Raw genomic sequence first — 14222 nt, 5'->3', positions numbered from 1 at the left:
AATAAACTCTTGGATTGACAGGTAGCAATGAGAGCGCTCAGCCTGAAGTCTAGGGATCAGGAAGGAACAGCTTCCTATGTCCAACGGGCGACCCTGGGACAGCTCATGGTTTTGCTCTTCCTTTTTCGTCTCTACTTCTGCTTGACCTCAAGCCTTCATCTTTCATTTGAGCCTCTGCAATCGCCTCCCAGCTAGTCCTTCGGTCTGCAACGTCACTACCCTCCCCTTCATCTCCTGCACAGCTGCCAAAGTTGTCTTCTTAAAAATCTCATCACAGAATGCCCTGCTCTTAAACTTTAAATGGCTTCCTGTTGTCAAACGGATACATAGCATCCTGTTTGCCACTTGCTAGTTAGACATTCGCCGAATAGCTGCGGCATGCACACAGTAATCATTGGATGAGGAACGAGATGTCTTAAGCACATGAGTCTCAGACACTGATCGTAAGAGTTGCTTGCTGTCCTTTTAAAGCTCAGATATTTATTGGCATTCAGAGAGGGCCACCTGAAAAGGAGGTCCAGACACACGGCAAGTGGCTTCCAAAAGGTGGAAAAGACACGACCCCATATGGAGAACAGCCAGAGACTGGAAGGAGGAAGTTCCGGGCATGGGAAGTGTACAGCATCTGGGGCACCAGAACGCAGTCATTACATCAAAAATGTGCCCTTTGAAATTCCTGATCAGTTGTGTGCCTTTTACGTAAGTGTTCCTTTTTGTTCTTCCTTAGTCTTAGTAATTTCTGTCTCAGCTTGCCAGGGCCTGAGACAAAGCTCACGTGTGGAGCCTTTATTGTGAGTGCAACGGAGGGAAGCGAGGGCAAGGAGGGACGGCAGAGTGCCCGGACCCCGGGGGTGCGTGGAGCTGCATGGCGCTGGCCTTGGAAGGCCCTTGGAAGGGGAGACAGGACAACAGGAGAAATGAGGCTGCAGGCCAGCTGTGAAGGCCTGTGCTTTGGGATGTGGCAAAGCCATGGACCAGTGTTGGTGCTGACCCAGCCAGGATGCAGGCCACCTTTGGGCCGGTGGGGTCAGGCAGATCAGCAATGGCCACAAGCAGGCCTCGTGCAAATCCCTTCTGAAAGGCAGTCCAGCTCTGTGGTGGCAAGTGGACCAGGCCAGGGGAGGCTTCTCTGCCCGAGGCCGGCCTGGACACGTGGAGCCACACAGAGCGCCTGGGGGTTTGCGATGGTCCTGAGGGCACTCTCATGGAAAGAGGCCCAGAAGCAGCCTGCTGCTGCTCAGCACCCACCCACCTCAGACGAGCCGTGATGCCGCGTGTGCTCCTGTCCGCGAAAGCCATGGTGTGTGTCCCCAGAGCTGCGTGGCCGTATTTCCCTTTAGGGAATTTATTCTCGTACACAAACCGAAAGTCTCTCCCTTCGAAATATTCAGTTAAAGAAGAGGGGAGGAAGATCCGTAAGACTAGAACCACAGAAGAAGACATCCCACGCTACGTGGCACGGGGTTGCTGTGAGAGTCACGGGAGACTATAAGGAAAGCGATTAGGGTGGGGCCTGGCAGATGGTAAACGCTCTATCCGTGCTAGCTGTTAGTACTATTATTGGTGTCATTATTACTAATGCCTAGAAGAAAACATGTAGGATGCCAAGCAAACAGAAATAACTAAATAAAAACAGGCGGCGGGCGTGAAGCAGCATGACAGGACAGCATGCTCGGTCTAAAGGATGCATAGGTGCCACCTGTGTCCCCTGAGGACGGCGTTGTGCGGATCCCCTGCCTCCTGACTCACGACTCTCCTGTCCCCTCTAGGGGATTAGAGAAGACAAAGCAAGAGGCTGACCATGTTAGCGCATCTTGTTGCCGAGCCATAGGGAGCTCCATGTAGCCATCGCTGAGGTGAACCGGGGGCACCGCTGGGCCCGCAGCTGACGTAGTGTAGGTGGGACACCCTGCCCTGCGCACCTCGGGCAGGCTCGGCCACAGGACAGGCCAGGACCTCAGCCCCACCAACTGCAGGGCCCAGGACGAATGCTTGAGGAAACTGTCGTGGCTGCAGACAAGACAGGGGCTCGGGGCAGGCTGCCGTGTCAGGCAGGGAAACTGAGGCAAAAACCCAGTCTGCTAGCAGAGTGTGCTAGTTTCCTATTTCTGCTGTAACAGAGTCCCACAGACTCAGCCTCCTAAAGTGATGCAGATGGGTCGTCACATAGTTGTGTGGGTCAGAAGTCCAGGTGGGCTCAGCTGGTTCCTCTGCACTGGGGCTCACAGGCTGAAATGAGGTGCTGCGGCCTGGTGGGCTCATCTCTGGGGGAGACTTGCTTCCAGGTGCATTTGAGTTGTTGGCAGAGTCCATGTCCTTGTGGTTGTAGGGCTGAGGGCCCGTTGCCCGGCAGACTGTGTGCGGGTTGTTCTCAGCTCCTCGAGCTGTGCACTCCCCCGGCTCCTGGCCGCCTTCACCTTCAAAGCCAGTAAGGGCGGGTCAAGTGCATCTCACCGTTGGGTCCCTCTGAGCTCCCCTCTGCCTCCTCTCACCAGCTGATTTCAAGGCCTTATGTGATTCGATTGGGTCCACCACACAACCCGGGGGATCTCGCTGTCCTCAGATCCATAACCTTAATCCCATCTACAAAGTCCTTTCTCCACAGAACGCGATCCAGTCGCAGCTTCCAGGGGTGAGAGGAAGCCTCTCTGGTGGCCCTTCTGCTGCCGCGATGATGGACAGAGAGGCCGAGATTACCTCCAAGAAGGTGAAGGGGGCTCCCTTCTATACAGCTGTGAGTTGGTGAAAACCTCTTGTATAAAGTCACATAGCAGTCAGAATCGGCAGGTGCCACAAGACCAGGTGACTCCACGGTCTCCCGGAGCAAGCCAGTGAAGCTTGACTTCTTGCTCACACCACGCATCCACTGCGCGTCGGCATGGGCTTGCTTCCCCCAGGCCGGTGGAGCAGCGCCTTCCTGAACGTGGCCGGTTTCTGGGCAGACGTGGAACAGAGCTCGGGAGGGTCCTAGCCAACAAGTAAGTCTTTGACCCAGAAGCAACACCCGTCATATGGTCCATTCTGCTTAACAGCGGGCCAGACACTGCAGTCCTGCCCTGTGCCCGAAGGTGGCGGGCCAGCAATCCCGGTGAACCACAACGTGACTGCCCCCCACCACAAGTACGAGCTGTTGGGTACGCGCGGCATGCCAGCTCTGTGCAACGTGATTCACAGAGAGTCACTAGTTTAGGAAAAATAACGGCCTCGGCACCCAGGCTCAAGTCGTGGCCCACAAGCACCTTCCTCAGAGAGCTGCCTGCTGCAGGGTCAGGAGGCTCGCGACTCGCAAGGACGGTCCAGCTCTGAACCAAGAGGTGACGTTCCCGGGCGCATCAATACTTGCAGACAAAATAAGATGCCCTCTCCCGACCTTCACTTGGAGAAAGGATTATGCCGTGTGTGATATAGATAGTTTACTGCAAATAGTTCTCAATTAACAGGGCGACAACGACTGTCCCTCATCCATTTGTCTTTTCCCCTAAAAAGAGCAGTAACGATTTAAAAAATATTTACCCAGCTCCTCTCTCTCTCACTGCCACTTCGAGAGAAGTTCTGGTTCCCCACAAGAATACCGGAACCACCTGAGTACCCACGGGAATATAAACAGCAGAAAGGGATTCCAAAGACAGCAGGATTTAAAGAATGTCCTGTGCATGGTTGACTCCGTGAAATACCCTTCTAAAAGCTATTTTTTCTTTGCATTAATTATGACTACTTGATGGTACCAAGCATGTCAAGGAGATAAATAAAATGTAAAACTTTGTAACTGTTTACAGTAGTACAAAATATCACTTATTTTGCATACAAATCAGGGAGACATACAGATCGTCTCGTCCTGCCACGGCAGACGGGACAGTGTCCTGGGGCAGGGTGCAGTGAGAGTCTGCATATCCCCTCAGGGCCTGTCGTGACCAAAAATGCCATACCTTTTGGAATGAAAAAATTGCAATAGAAAGAGGGAGAAGGAGCTGAGCCATGCATTTTATGCATAGTTTTAGAAAAAGGAAGAAAGATGGACTACTCTTAAAAGTATCCATAAATGTGTGCTTCTCTCTGCATTTAGAGGAGGAACAGGTCAGCTTTCCTCAGTGCAAAAGGGCTACACCAGCTCAATGTCCTCCCACCCCTGAAGACGGGGAAAATACCCTGATAGTCCCAAAGCGGACAGGACGGGGCAGCGAGAACACTGCCCTCCTCGTCTCCCTTCTTGTTCAAGATGAGCAGAGAAGAGAATCCAGAAGGGTGTCTGCTAAACTGTCCACCACAGGAAACAAAGGAGAAATCCTTCCAAGAGGAAGGGGAAAGACCTACTAATGAAAAGCATCTGCTGTGGAACAGTAAAGAAACTTCCTAAAAGTATTCGTCTTGTGTGCTCAATAACAATCCATAAAATCACAGACGCTGCATGAAAACCAGGAGAAAGGAAATGGGGTGAAGACAAAGACTGTGATGAGAAGGGACACAGGTAAGAATTAAGCGGAGATGCGAAGAGGGGAGCAAGGGAGAGTCACCAAGAAACCGGAACGAAACAGAGGAATTGAAATCTTCATCAAAGCAGGAAAGAGCCCGACGGATAATACAGAAAACTCAAGGCAAGATTTGGAAGACAAACTTGAACTCCTTTGCTGAGTGCAGGTTAAAGATCCGATAGAGTTTTAAAGGAGAGAGAAACATTATGTCTGTGGAGAATGAACAAGCAAAGAGCACACCTGCCGTGAGCTGAAACTTCACAAACGCTTCCTAAGGATTCGGGAAAAAATAAAAGGAAGAGACGTACTCCTAACCATGTGCTAGTGAATTAAATTTCAAGCGCGAGAAAATAATCTCATAAACCTTCGGGTATTAAGGGTAAAAATACATATAAACAAAGTGGAAGCTGTCCTCTGGCTTTGTCATGCGGCAGATGAACCGGCAATGCGTGGACACGACGTTCTGTGGCGCATGCACAGCAGTGAACAAGAGTGCTCACCCCATGCAAGCTGGTTCCCCGTGCAAACCGGCCAGACCCCATTCGCAGACAGGAAGACCCCAGGAAGAAGACTACCCTCTCCATCTTCCCAAACAAAGTATCTAAGACACAGGGAACCCAAGGGGGACACGAACACAGAATGCAATGTGGGGACCTCCTTAGATAAACACAGAAATAAATCTATGTAATCGTAAATGTAATTCTGAAATCAAACCTAAAGGTCAAAATATTCTTGAAAAATAAAGTACTATGCATTATCATCTTCACTATCCTTACCACCTGGCTCTAAAACCCCAGATTATATTAAATACTGTTTGATTTATTTAGTAATCATATTAAACATATTATTTTTAACAAATAATTTCTAAACATATAATAATAAGTGATGTTCAGAAATTACTTCAGAGCATGGAAGGAGAATTTCCTAATCTTGCATAGCTGAGAGTTAAATTTTGATGTGGATAGTTAGAGAACAGTTTGAACTCAGGTCTTAGAAACACTAAGGGTAGCCACTAGAGAGATTGAAAATCTAAGTTGTTATTTTTCAAACCATTAGAGATAAAAGCATATAATTTATTAGAGGTAGAGAAAGGTGAAAGGAAATGTTGAGAACGATAAGTCTGTAAAATAATTATCATTATTTCCATATAGTCAGATTTTGTCCTCCACCTCTCTCTCAAAAAAATGATAACACATTTCAAAGTAAACTACAGTATCTATTTACACAATCAGGAGAAAAACAAATGTACAAGAATTAACATAATTCCTATAGATCAGCAATAATGAAAAAACTGTTCAGAGTAACCACACAACATAAAAAATATTGAAATCAATATGATTAAAAATATACCTTTATCAAGCAAATATTTACCAAGGGAACAGACATAAATAAAATAAGCATATACTATTCCTAGATAGGAAAGCCATTACATGTATTATAAAGATGTCAACTCAACCCAAATTATTTAATAAATTGAAAGAAATTCCAAGAAAAATTCTAACAACATAGTTTAGCAAATTTTAACTGTTATATTAAACTATATAAGGAAATATAAATGAATAAGGAAGACAAAGATCATTAAAGAGAAAATAATGATGGGGTGTGCCACTGCTGCATATTGACCTACTGTGTGAGAGTACACTCACTCAGCTTTTACAGAACTGCCAGACGACTAAGGACTTCAATAGAACAGACAAAACAGCAGAAATAGAACCGAGCTATGTTTTATTCTTTAGTAATATAAAATTGTATTTTAAATCAGTGGAGAAAAACTGAATTATTTGGTAAATCCTGCTGGAATAATTGTTCAACTATTAATAATAAATAAATAAATTTTAACACTTGTACTCATATCACACATCTAAAGAAGGATTATTGCAACAACAAAGCCATAAAGAAAATTTAGGGAAAGAAAATTTTATGTGCATAAATATCTGGTGTGAAGACAGGTTTGGTAAACATGGCATCCAAATAGAAACAGTAAGAAAAATGTTGAGGGATTTGACAACGTAAATTGTTCATACCCTTTTACTGTTAAAAAATATACAATGGCAAATGACAAATTGGGGAAAATATTTAAAAGAAATACAATACCCCAACGGCTATTGAATACCTCCATATGTAAACAGGACTTGTGAATCAATAGGAAAAAAGTATCTCCATAGAATAGTGCGCTATGGATACAAATAAGCAATTCAGAAATGCAGACCAATAAATAGCCAGTCAACCCATGAAAATTCTTTACCCTCACTAGTGACCAAAGGAATACAACTTAAAACTAGATAGCATTTCTTTACTGGTCAAAGTGGCAAAGATTTTTTAAAATAACAATACTCAGTTTGTCAAATGTAGCTAGGAATCAGAAATCATTTCCATACCTTATTGATGGGCATGTCCATTTGTGTGAAATTCCGGAGTGCAGATTTTCAGTGTGTCTCAGATGCCTTGTAAATGTTTACCTCTGATGGAATTGGCAATTGTATTTCATAATTTTCCCCCTAAGGAAACAATCAGAAATATACACTCAGATTTGGACCAAGGATGTAAATTGTAATTTTTTTATATCAAACTTGGGGAATAAAAACCTAAATGTTCATCAAGAGAAGAATACTTTAAAATAAACTTAAAATTAATAACTACACATTTATAAGGAACCACTGAGTAATATTCAGAAAGCATTTTAGAGAACCATTCAATGGTATGGGAAAATTCTCATGATGCAGTGCCAACCAAAAAATTCAGGATACAAAATGTCTCATACATTATGATCTTGATTTTATCTTTAAAAAACTGCACTTTTCCTACAATCAACATGCATTTATTTTTCCATTAGAATAATCACATTCAAGACAATCTTTTAAAAACCACACTGTGAGGAATCCTTTCCAAACGATGCCTTTTGGGCCCAGGCCCCAGCACATCGTCATGACTCACGTTGCGAATGTGAACACAGAATCAGGCTGGACGCCCTTTCCCTCTCAGCCTGACTTCAGGGTACCTGGGCTCCACCTGTCTGTTATCTCCGTCTCTGTGCAATATCCAGGTCATCCAGGGTGCTCTCCTGTTCCGGAACGATGTGTGAGCGCACTCAGCCAGGCGGCCCACTGTAGGTGGCCAGTGGACATTACGTCAGGATCACCACAGCTGTTATCACAGTTGAGTTAAGAAGGAAATGCTTTGGGCACAGAGGAGGAAGCAAAGAACTGAAAGCAGACCATCTCGGAAGCCGGCGGTGAGGTCAACACAGACTATTTGGGGCCCATCTGAGCGAGCAGAAACTTCTTTCTAGTCCCGGTGCAATTGCCAGTTGGCCTGACCCTTTCTCCAGCTTCTCTGAGCCAAGAAACAGCTAAGGGGTCGTGTGGACAGCTTTGGGTGTGTTCAGTGTTGATCACTGTAGCTTCCAATTTTCTTGTCCCCTTAGTCCCACAACACGTCTCCTGAAGGATCTTTCTGTGGCTCTCTTCTCAGGAAACCTCACACTTATTCACTCTGCTATCAGCAGTAGTTTGCAGTGGGCTTGTGCAATCCAGCCTCTCACACTTGAGTTATTATTTATTTTTTCCATGTTTACTAGTTTAATAATTTGACAGGAATTCCTCTCTCAAGGTTTTACACCACATTTAAAATGTTTTTACTTCCGCCTCCTCTTGTGTAAGCACAATGTTAATTCCTTTGCAGTTTGTTCAATGGAAACAAGGCATCAGCCCCCAGATCTGAATTCTTTGGGATCGTGTTCTTCCCATCCCTTGAGATCTTTCTAATATTTTGTATTTGTTGTTTAATAGGTTGTATTTTCTGCTTCCATAATTCAACATGCTTTCTTCACAAAGTCATTTTTCCTCTTGCTTTAAAAAGATATAAATTGCTTTAGACACTTTGTAAAACTTTTCACATTTAACTCTGCCATGTCTGGAACTAGTTGTGGTGTTTGTGGAGGCTGTTAGCCCCAAGAAGTTGGTTTCATGTTGGTTTTTGGTCCATATGTTCAAGCCTTGCTCAACTTTAGACCTATGTTGGAATCTCTGTGCTGGTCCGTTGGTGCCGGTCCTTCACAGCACCATCCCGGCAGTTTTCAACACTAATTCAAACATTCCCAGGATGCTGCATCCCCTCCTTTCAATGAAGTGTGAGTGGCCTCACCCTGGGAGGGCGGTGCTTGAAGACATAGTCATCCGCCCTTCTGGGCCCGATGGAGGTGGCGCTCCGACACCCCTCTCACCGCAGGAGCTCTCAGTGCGAGCAATTTCCTCTCTTCCTCCAGCCAGCAGTTTGGGATCCACTCTCCACGCGTTCCTGGCAGAGCTCATTTCCTTTGTGGGAAGGACTAGACTGGCCCCCTCATTCACCTCCGTTTTGTGTCCAATTTCCCTCTGGTTTCAGCCCTGCACATCTGCAGCCCTGCGCTCCGTCCCGTCCCCACCCAGGCTCGGGTCACTGTGTGAAGAGTCTGCTCTGCACCGGGCCTGGGCGGGGGGCTGGGATCAGCAGTAAACAGGTGGGGAGACCCTCCCACCCTCCAGGAGCCTCCCTCCGGGGGCATCCATCCGTCCCTAACACTTGAGTCCTCCACCTGACACCCCTAAACTGTAGCCTCGGTCAGTGAGAAGGGAAGCCTTCCTCTAGGCTTCTCCCCTCACCCCTCACTCGTAGGGTCTCTCTTCCTTTCTCAGGAGTCTCTCCCCTAATTTTCAGTGATAAGTGGGCTCACAGCTGTACCAGAGAGCAGCTTGTGTCACAACGTCAGGTCTTTTGTCTGCAACACTCAGTCAAAAGCCCGTTGGATTGCCCCTGGAAGAGGCACGGATTCCTGCAGAGCGAATGGAGGTGAGCAGGCGGAGGGTTCAGGCTGCACCATCTCAGGTGAACTCAGGGGAGACGCCCCCCGGACCAGGAGCAAGGACGCCACGTACAGCCGGCAGAGTCCTGCAGTCTCCTCACAGCCTAGAGGAGAAGAAGGCTCAAGGAGTCAGGGTCGGGTCAGGTGCTCAGGGCAGCCTTGAGTCAGGGGTCATATTCATCACGGCCCCTTCATCATGAGACTGCTGAAGCTTCAACTTCAGGCCTCTTTTATAGCCCCTTCTAAGGACCTGGGAATGGGCCTTGAATTTCATAATAATACTTTATTATGAGTTTCCTTAATGGGGGCTATACTGTGTAAGCTTCAGGCGTCTGCAAGAAGCCTGGATCCGCTACCGGTTGAGACTCAGTGAGCGACCGGAGAAACACACGTTAGGATGTAGGCAAAAACTTGAGCGCTCCATGTGTGAACATCCTAATGTAGCAGTAACTCCAGTGCGCATCTGCGTTGTTTACGACACCCGAGTGGGTCGTGATGGCGTTCACTGTTTAGGAAAGCTTAAGGAGGAAATGACTGATGTTTAAATGCGTTTTTAAATGTGTATTATGTACAGTCTGTGACTCAGAATTCTCAGAGCCTGCGGAGAGACACAGGGGCCTGGAGCAGGCAGCACATGGCATCCTGCTTCCCTGTTGTCTCCTCCCCACAAAGGAGGCGAGAGACGGCGTGGCCTCCTCTCACTCACTGATCCCGAGACATTCCCACAAGTATCTAGTCTTTCTCTATTATATACTACATATTACACTGTGATGAACATCTTCCTGCATAGGCATTTTTTCCCATTTCACATCATTTCTCTGAAACTGATTCCTGCAAATGGAGAGTGTAAGTTAAAAGACATGGACATTCTTAAGAGCATTGATAAATATTGCCAAATTGCTTTAGTGTTACAAAGAGTTATTGCTTTAGTGTAACAAAGAGCTATTTTTCAACTTAACCAATCAGCCAGCATTTATCTTTAAAAATATTTGCATTAAGTAATCTTTAAAAATATTTGCTAATTTGATTAAGAAGAAAATGCTTCCCCTGCTGCCTCCTGCTGAGTCCCTTTGACTGAGACCACCTGCTGGAAAGCAAGGAGCTCATTTGCTGCCCCAATAATTTTTCAACACGGTTCTCATAACCCCCAGAACAGATTCTGACTTCCGAAGCAGACTGTTCCACATTCCCATTTCCCTCCCTCCCCATTGAACCATTTAGATTTAAGTTCTCAGTCCTGCTGGCTCCAATCTACATCAGTGCCTAATGTGTTTCCGAAATGCTCACATACCTTGCACTCTGAAATATGTGAAATGCAAGACATCATATAAACATTAAGATGCCTGGCTCAATATTTCCTGCCCCCTTGTCCCCAAGACCACTTTAGGAAGTACAACAATCAGAGAGGTATCTGGAACTATTCAATAATAACAATAGCAGTAGTTGCTGTTTATGGAGGGTTTACTCGATACCAAACAGTACGTAAAGAGCTATACTTTATTTTATTTAACTCTTACCAGAGCACAATGACATAAGTATTACAGGACTAAAATTCTTATCTAAAATCCCTAGGGCCAGTTGCTTTTCAGAATCAATAACTTTTCAAATTTTGGAAAGCAAATTCTGTCAAATACCATATTTTATTTAACATGCCGGAGGATCGCAGGCAGCAGACCATAATCAAGCAAATCAATATTTCTGCAGTGAAGTGTATGAATGCTCATGACAAATGGGATCAAGATTATAAACAGCCTCTTATCAGTTGGAGTCAGGGTTTGCCACCAAATGAGAGCACACAGGACAATATTTCTGTTCCTATCCTCTGTCATGGAGGTAGTCATCTAGCTCATCTAAAACTAGTAGCCAGTCATTAACTGATAATCTAAGTGAAAAGGGTCTGTTACCGTTTTGTATTCCTCCCTGGGATTCCTACCTAAGCTGACAAACCGGCCACAGCTCAAAGTAGTATTAGTGCACAGGTTTGGTTTAAACAGCAAGATCCATGGATTTCTGTTGAGCTGATCACATGTGCTCTAATCAATTTCTGACCACACAGTCGAGGATCAAGGAAAAGTTAATGATATCAAACAGCCATTTTTTCTTCCTAACATATTTTGCACAGCTGCTAGAACTTAACAATGAGCAAAGTGCACTAGCAAAAGCTGGAATCTTTCTTGACCATTCATAGAACAGTGGCCTGAGAACCAAATTTTTAAAAGAATGAAAAATCTAATAATTGAATTCAGAAACTAACAGAAAGGTTACACAGAAGACTAGATACAGCTGGAGAGAGAATTATATGACTGGAAGCTAGATCTCAATTCTCAAAAGTTACCCAGAATGGAGCAGATAGAGAAAGGAAAGAGAAGAAAAATATAGAATAAAATTTAAGAGGTGTGGCATAATATGAGAAAATATCATATTTATAATCATAATTCTAGAAAGAAAATAGAATAGGAGAGAGACAGTATTTGAAAGGATAATGGTGGAAGTTTTTCCAACATTTTTCAAGGACATGGCTATTCACATTTAAGATGCCTATAAACTCCCAAAAGTAATTAAAAATAATTCACACTGAGACATATCCTAGCAAAAATGATGAATACTAATGACAAAGGAAGACTTTTTTAAATGGCCAGGGAGGACAAAAAGAAGTTCCCTAAAATGAAACAAGAATTAGAAAGATAGCTGGCTTCTCAACAGTAATAGGGGAAGCCAAAGACAATGGAATAGTATCTTTAAAGTGCTGGGGGAAAAAACAGATGTTGATTAAAACTGTAAGTCAGTTAAATGTGTTTTCAAAAATGATGATGAAATAAAGACATTTCAAAAATCTCATGATTGACCCTCATTAGAGGAACTTTTATAGGGTGAACTCTAGGAAGAGAGAAAGGATCCCAGAAAAAAAGATCTGAGATGCAAGAAGGAACGTTTATCAAATAAAATAGTAAATATGTGGAGAAGTCTAAACAAACATTAGCTGTGGAAAATAATACCATACAATTTCTATGGTTAAAAATAACAAGATAGAACTAAGAACCAGAACAACTGCAACATATAATTTATAATGAAGCACCCTGAGGGGTTTGTGACATCTGTAAGGAGGGTAAATATTAGCTGTCAAATGGTTTATGACATTAATATTTTAGAGTAACCAAATACATCATAGAAATCAAATGTATTTCTTCCAAATTAAGTTGGAAAATAAGATGAAGAAGGAAGAAAAAATTCAATTAACTTAAAAGCAGGTAAAAGAACAGAAGGAAAAAAGAAACCTAAGAAAGGCAGAACAGACAGAAGCAGGAAGTGAAGCAGGAGAAAGGAGCTCAGACATGTGAGTGAGTACAATAAATACCAGTGAACAGAACTTCCTAATTAAAAGGTTAAGATAACTAGGCTGAATTTTTAAAATACCAGCTATATGACATTTATAATACCTAGAATATAAGGGCATAGACAGGTAAAAAGCAAAATAATGGAAAAATATGCTCCAGACAAATAACCAAAGAAAGTTGGTGTTGATAGATCGGTATCAGTTAAAAACAAAGAACTGTAAGGCAAGAGGCATTTCCAGAGACATTTTAAAAAAGATCACTACGTATTGATAAAGGGCTCAGTTTAACAGGAAAACATAACAATTCTAAGCACGGTTTGTATCTAATAACACAGTTTCAAAATATATAAAACAAAATTAGATGGAATTCAAGGAGAAAGTGGGAAATCTAGCATCAATGAGGTAAATTTTTAAAACACTCCTATAAATAACCAATAGACCAAATAGACAAAAATCAGTAAGGACATAAAATATTTGATTAACATTACTAAGGAAGTTAATGCAATAGGATATATAGAAGTAGAGAATGAAGAATTTTCTTAAACACTCAAGGAAACATTTACAAATATTGCCCGTATACTAGCAAGTAAAGCGAATTGCACCATAATTAGAGAAGCTAATATAACAGAGACACATAATTTCTGACTGCAACAAAATTTTATAGATTCTAAGGCACAATTTTATTTTTCAGTTTTTAATATCTCTAAATTGCAATATATCTTACAATCAGTGACTTCTTATAATTGCTGTTGCCATTTTTTCCACACTTTAACATTTCTGAAATCTGAATACTCCTTGTATAGAATTTTAGATTCAATAAATTATGTTAAGTTCAAAATCAGTAACAAAATAATTTTAAAACAAATCCATGTATTTGTGAAGTAAGAAACACAGTTTCAAAAACCTCATGGATCAAAATAGTAATCACAATGGAAACTGAAAAATACTTAAAGCTGAACAATAATAAAAATGCTAGGTATCAAGAAGTGTGGGATGCAGCCAAAGTCATGACAAGAGGCAAATTTACAGCCTTAAATTATATTAGAAAAGAAAACAGCCTGGAAATGAATAAAATATAAGAATAGCAAATAAATCCTACAAAGCAAAAGAAAGGAAATGATAAGCAACAAAATTTAATGCAATTGAAAATAAAGGTATGGGAGAAATGATCAACAATGCCAAAATTTGGTTCTTTAAAAAAGACTAATAAGGGGCTAGCCCCATGGCCAAGTGGTTAAGTTTGCATGCTCTGCTTCAGCAGCCTGGGGTTTCGCTGGTTCGGATCCTGGGCATGGACATGGCACCACTCATCGGGCCATACTGAGGCAGCATTCCACATGCCACAACCAGAGGCACTCACGACTAGAACATACAACTATGTACTGGGGGGCTTTGAGGAGAAGAAAAAGAAAAAGAAAAAGATTGACAACAGTTGTTAAAAAAAAAAAAAGAAAAGAATAAAATTAACAAATCTCTGGAGATGATCAAGATAAAAAGAGTGAAAATCAAATACACATAGCATAAATTAAAAAGTAGGTAATAATGCATATATGATGAGATTTAAAATATCAAAGAGTAC

The 14222-nt window shown here is 43.0% G+C and overlaps 1 long non-coding RNA gene across 2 annotated transcripts in view; it reads right to left on the bottom strand.

The window, feature by feature from the left end:
• The window catches only part of LOC103540841 (uncharacterized), a 636750-nt gene that overhangs the window by 340492 nt on the left and 282036 nt on the right, over positions 1 to 14222 (bottom strand). For both annotated transcript variants that reach the window (XR_011528271.1, XR_011528272.1), the window contains one exon: positions 6848 to 6967. This is a non-coding gene — a long non-coding RNA (uncharacterized lncRNA). The remainder of the gene's footprint in view (positions 1 to 6847; positions 6968 to 14222) is intronic.

Source organism: Equus przewalskii, chromosome 16, assembly GCF_037783145.1.
Source record: "Equus przewalskii isolate Varuska chromosome 16, EquPr2, whole genome shotgun sequence".
NCBI classification, from domain to species: Eukaryota; Metazoa; Chordata; class Mammalia; order Perissodactyla; family Equidae; genus Equus; species Equus przewalskii.
Note: the sequence above shows the minus strand (reverse complement) of the source record. Positions and strands in the feature narration are given on the sequence as shown.